We start from the raw sequence: 6,538 nt of genomic DNA, 5'->3' as shown, positions 1-6,538 counted from the left end.
TTGTTGACCTCAACAGGACTTTCTTCTGAGTAAACAACTTACTACAGAATCAGATATCAGAATCTGCTTCTTTATTGCATAAGACCTTATTATTGTTGTTGTTTTGCATTAAAGGGACTTTCAACTGCGTCAAAGCACTGATTTGATTTCTAGTAAAGTTTACAACTGCCCAGAGATATTATATCAACAATGGATGGCTTAAACTAAACACAAATGAGCCAAACTCAAGAGCTGGGGGGGGGGGGGTGAAATGGCTTTTAATGTTATGTGATTACAGACTCTGCCATAGGACCATCTATGAATCACCTTGCTTTGAAGTATAAACAGGATATTGCTCTTTCAACCACAACACTGTTTACTAAAACGCCTACAAGTAAACTGTGCAGTGGTTTAAGGTTAAATTAGGTAAAGCAATCATTCTAATTATACCAGTTTTGCATCTGCTTGCATTCAGAGTTCAGAGCTGATGCCTACAGCTGTTCCAGCTTCACCCAAGTATTTCTGTGCAAGAGAAAACTGTTCAGTGTTGCTTCTTGAAACAAGACTGTTTGGAGGGTTCTCTCCATGCACAAGCCATACACAAACAGCTCATCGTATGGGTATGGTGGTTTGTGATTCCACGCCAAGAATTAGCAGAACTGTACAGCAAGGAGGAGTATATGCATGCCTTGCTCCATGGTGTTAGTGGCAGATAGATAGATAGATAGATAGATAGATAGATAGATAGATAGATAGATAGATAGATAGATTACGGCTATAAGCCCATATAAACGTTACATAAACACAAAAACATTCATAAAACACAGGAAAACATAAAACCACAAGAGCAAGAAACCATATCATGGCCACCAGAAATGAGCCAGCCAGGGGTTGTTGTTGTTCAGTCGTTCAGTCGTGTCCGACTCTTCCTCCTTGTGCCCTTCATCTTTCCCAACATCAGGGTCTTTTCCAGGGAGTCTTCTCTTCTCATGAGGTGGCCAAAGTACTGGAGCCTCAACTTCAGGATCTGTCCTTCGAGTGAGCACTCAGGGCTGATTTCTTTGAGAATGGATAGGTTTGATCTTCTTGCAGTCCATGGGACTCTCAAGAGTCTCCTCCAGGAGTATTAAACTATAGCCATGGGTATTAAACTATAATCAAAAGGGAAAGTAGCAGAGACCTTTACAAGACCTTTACAAGTTGGCCGGTTCCCCTTTTGTGAGATAAGACAGAGTTTAAGAACCTTGCCACCTGCAAGGTTATGGTAGGGACCTTATCTTGCAGGATTAGGGCAAGGTGGGACTCTACCAGCGCGCCATCCGTTTCTTGGATTATTGAACTTAGTATTTTTGCTCGGGCATCACTATACAAGGGGCAGGAAAAAATTATATGATAAAGGGATTCCATTGACTTATTGTCGCATACACATACATCGGAGACTAGACCCTTAGAAAATCTGTGTCGCAGGACGTTGGAGGGAAAAGCATTAAACCTCGCTTTAATAAATGCAAAGCAGCGGGAGAGCTGGAACATGGTATAGAGGAGTAATGCCAAAGATCCAAGGCGAACAACCCCCCCCCCCCACGAAGAATTTCGTTGTAACTCGATGTCGTCCATTCTCTGGTTGATGAATCTTTTTGCTGAGGCAAGATCTAGTTTGAGGGTGAGATCTAGTTTGAGGGTGAGATTCCAAAGACCAGAAGTTTGTTGTGAATTTTGCTGGTCCAAAGGCTTGCAAATTCGTCACGCCTTTTGACACTGGGCCAGATCGTGGTTTGGAAGCCTGTGCCAGAGAGTTAACCAATAATGGAAAACACGCTTCCATAGGAAGATCTCAAATGAAGGGATCTTTAATTCTAAACGTATGGAAGCATTACTCACACATTACTCACACATGAAGGTAGTTTTAAAAGGCGGCCTAAGAATTGATTTTGCAGCGTCTCCAAGGGAGCAGAGTTAGTCAAAGCGGCCCAGAGCGGGGCAGCATAGGTAAGGGTGGCTACTACTTTTGCTTTGAACACCTTTAAAGCCAAGGGGACATGTAAGGCCCCCTCGGCGAAATAAAACTGAAGAAGAGAGTGAGATAAGGTTTTGCCCTTATTTTGTAGGTATTGAATTTGAGATTTCCAACACAGGTTGTGTTGGAATAGGATCCCTAGGTATTGAAACGCGTTAGTGGCAGAATGCCTTTGGCTACCAGTCGCTGGAGATCAAGGTGGAGATTGCGCTATTGTGTTTAGATTCTGCATGAGCATCTTGGTGGCCACTGTGAGAACAGACTGCTGGACTAGATGGGCCCTTGGCCTAATCCATCACACCATATCTCATGTTCTTATGCATCTGCTGCAAGATTGCCGAAGAAGTTTCTCCTAAAGAACTCACAAAACATTTAGATCCTGACATGAATTTCAGACACTTGAAAATGCTGACTTGAAACATTTCTCCACCCCCACATCTCCCCAAGCTTCTTTTTATGACATCCTTTGGCCATCTTCTTCCAAAGCATAAGCAATGAAGGATGATTACAACTGATGGTATAAATCTCAGCATAAGGGGGTAGGGAGAGAAAGTAGAGCAGAAGAAATATTATGTGACAAGAAGAAAATTGGCTAAAGAGATTGACAGGAGCATCAGCACTTCAAATCTAAACTGCAAGTGTGTGTGTTAGAAATAAGCCAAATTCTCAAATAGGCACAAAAGGCAACCAAAATACTTCCTGGATATTATTTCTGTGAAGAGGCTACTACTGCGCTGACATCTTGTGGCCGTTTTGGATTCAGCAGGAAAATCCTTAACTGTCTGAACCATCTATTTTAACCTATTGTGGGGTTGGGCATAGAAGAGTGTTATTTATGTCAGTCTTTCAAGAACTTGTGCGATTTTCATCTAAAAGAAAGTGGTGTTGTGGCATTATTGTTATTATTATTATTATTGTTGTTGTTGTTATTATTATTATTATTATTATTATTATTATTATTATTATTAGTGAAGTCTACAAGAGGAGAGCGCAAAATATGGTCTGAAGCTCAACATAAAAAAACTAAGATCATGGCCACTGGTCCCATCACCTCCTGGCAAATAGAAGGGGAAGAAATGGAGGCAGTGAGAGGTTTCACTTTCTTGGGTTCCATGATCACTGCAGATGGTGACAGCAGTCACGAAATTAGAAGACGCCTGCTTCTTGGGAGAAAAGCAATGACAAACCTAGACAGCATCTTAAAAAGCAAAGACATCACCTTGCCGACAAAGGTCCGTATAGTTAAAGCTATGGTTTTCCCAGTAGTAATGTACGGAAGTGAGAGCTGGACCATCAAGAAGGCTGATCGCCAAAGAATTGATGCTTTTGAATTATGGTGCTGGAGGAGACTCTTGAGAGTCCCATGGACTGCAAAAAGATCAAACATATCCATCCTTAAAGAAATCAGCCCTGAGTGCTCACTGGAAGGGCAGATCCTGAAGTTGAGGCTCCAATACTCTGGCCACCTCATGAGAAGAGAAGACTCCCTAGAAAAGACCCTGATGTTGGGAAAGATTGAGGGCACAAGGAGAAGGGGACGACAGAGGATGAGATGGTTGGACAGTGTTCTCGAAGCTACTAACATGAGTTTGGCCAAACTGCGAGAGGCAGTGAAGGATAGGTGTGCCTGGCGTGCTCTGGTCCATGGGGTCACAAAGAGTCGGACACAACTGAACGACTGAACAACAACAACAACAAGCCATGATTGACCACAGAGATCAGGAACCTCAGGCCCAGGGCTCAAATGGGCCTCTGTATTTATCCCTCAGACTCTTGCCAGACACACACCTCACCAGCTCTGCTTCACACCCTTCCTGAGTGCTTTTGCCTGGTTAGAATGTGTCCCTGAACTCAGATCCTCCCCCTTGTTTTCCTGGATGGACAGAGGGCTGTGTGGCAGTGCATATACTCACTTAAAATTTTATTTGTTGCTCTGCCCACCACTGCGGCATGTGGCCCCTAGAAGGGAGGAATGTGGCCCTCCAGCTGAACAGGGCTCCCCACCCGATTCACCATACAGTATCCTCTGCAGTGGCAGCATTACGTCCCAAGAATCTTCTTCCTCTGGCTTACGGTGTATTCTCAGTTACAGGTGGGTGTATTCTCAGTCACCGATACCAACCCTGCAACCGGCTGATGAAACTGGTACAAAGAGCAATTTGAACAACAGCAGATGAACCAGCAGAGGCTGGTCTGTTAGGACATGTGCAGCACTGCCCCCCCCCCAGCTCATCCTGCCCTCAGCCTACTTCTCTCTTAGATATACTTCCTACCAGTCTAGAGGGAGGTATTGGCTGTCAGCTTCCTCCTCCTTTCTCTCAGCATCATCCTTGTAGAATTCAGCAGGAATGAGGACAAAACCAAAATTAGTTGGCTCCATGTATTATTGGCCTTTCCGTCTTCTGCCCTCCCAGTCCCAATGGGCAGCAGCCTCCATTGGCAGCTGTTATTGTACAGTAATACAGAATCAGAGCCAGAATAAAAACACATTTTTCAAAAGAACAACTTCAGCACCACCTGGTGGTTAAAACAAAATAAAAAATAAAAGAATTCCTTCCAAGTCTCTGGTGGTTAGTGAGACTCATCACCATCAACTAAAGCATCTTGCAAAGGTACACATTGGCTGCAAAAGGGAACCTGTATCATTTAGAAATGGAATGCTGAGATAAAAGCTGGATTGTTGCTTCTGTAGTCCTTACAGCGTACAAAGGTGGGACGGCAAATCAGTCTCTCTCCCTCACCTGGCACCAGACTATATTCAATGTGCGGTTAGTTATGCCGTGGGAGCACCTCTCCTGGTTCATGATATAAACACGCATACACCCACGCCATTCCTACAACTGGTTGTCCTGCCAACCTAGCAGTTTGAAAGCACGCCAGTGCAAGTAGATAAATAGGAACTGCTGTGTCAGGAAGGTAAATGGCGTTTCCATGCGCTTTGGTTTCCATCATGGTGTTCTGTTACACCAGAAACAGTTTAGTTATGCTGGCCACATGACTTGGAAAGCTGTCTGTGGACCAACGCCAGCTCCCTCAGCCTGAAAGCGAGACGAGCGCCGCAACCCCATAGTCGCTTTTGACTGGACTTCACCGTCCAGCAGTCCTTTACCTTTACCTTTTACAACTGGTTGGCAAAACAGATCTAGACAAAAAAACAGAACCAAAGTTTCTCCATCCCAGTAACAGAAGAAACCCCGCAAGAAATCATGGAAGTGCAAGCTTCCTGCACACCTGGCATTTTAGGATACTTGATTGAGAAAATGTAACCACCCATGCTTAGTGCAATTCAAGGAGCCTACTGGTACATCTCCCTATGCCCCCCACTGCCCTGTTCTTCCTCTGCTGGCCTTCCTCTGCTGCATTACATGAACCTCTCTGTTCTGTGCAGTGGGTGGAGACAATCCATGTCTTCATCTGAAACGCATCTCATTTTTAGTTTAGCACAATGAAGTAATACACTTCACAGCATCCACACTAAGGGTAAAGCTGTTCAGTGTGTTCTACTTAAGTTTCACTTTGCTCCTTCCCCTTCTGGAAACTCTTTATTTGGAGACTAGAATATTAGGCAGCATTCAACTTAGACTAGTGCAATAACTCTTGGTTGCACAAGGCAATTTTGCCACCCTCTCCTCTCCCCACTGAGTCATAGTCTGCTCCGGAGGGTTTGGGGCACCCATGGGCTAGCTATGCTTTAGCTGAGTACTACCAGCGATTACTTACACCAGGTAAGTATCATCTCTAGTTCAAGATAAAATCCTATCAAAACAAATGTAGTGGTAGGTGTGTCATACTGAATTAGAGGCACATGATGACGTTCACTTATAAAACAGTCCAATATTTACAGCCTGGCTCTTCCAAAGTGAATACAAACCAAATCAGTTTCCAAAGATTATCCAAAGCAACACCTTTGAAGCACAATTGGTAAGATGGCATGGGGTGTAAGCATATCCATCTGAGAAGTCCCAAGAAACACTCTAAGAGGCATCAGGTCTAGGTGTTTTGTCAACAATCCTGCTTTAAAACTAGTCAGTCAACACTGAACTTGAAAACCTACGTAGCTAAAAGCTAACTTTAATGAAATGCTTGTCTTCATTTTTGTGAAAATATTAATTTCCTGACATCAGGCTTCAACAAAGGTGTTCAGGTCCCAAACAGCCATTGATTTTGTAAACCACCACCAAGCCATGTCTGCTTCAATAGTTAACTAAAACTCTGGATATTGTCCATTTTCTTAACGATACTACTTTTGAGGATTACTGTCATATTGAGAAGTATATTTTAATATTCCAGTAACTCTTTCTGGTCATTCTAAAAGCAATTCTTATATTTGCCCAGGTACCATCCATAGCATAATCACATCATTTTCTTTCACAATGCTTGTAGCTCCAAGTATTTATAAGTCAGCTATAAAGTGCCAGACTAATCCTGCTTCAAGTTAAAATCTGAAATTGGGAAGTAAAAAATAACTAGATATTCTATCATAGTAAGGTTGTAGAGGACTATGCACCTATCTTTGTTGGAAGTCGCCCAGAGTGGCTAGGG

The sequence above is a fragment of the Lacerta agilis genome, chromosome 11 (assembly GCF_009819535.1).
Source record: "Lacerta agilis isolate rLacAgi1 chromosome 11, rLacAgi1.pri, whole genome shotgun sequence".
In the NCBI taxonomy this organism is placed as follows: Eukaryota; Metazoa; Chordata; class Lepidosauria; order Squamata; family Lacertidae; genus Lacerta; species Lacerta agilis.
The sequence above is the reverse complement of the archived record's forward strand: the minus strand, read 5'-3'. Positions refer to the sequence as shown.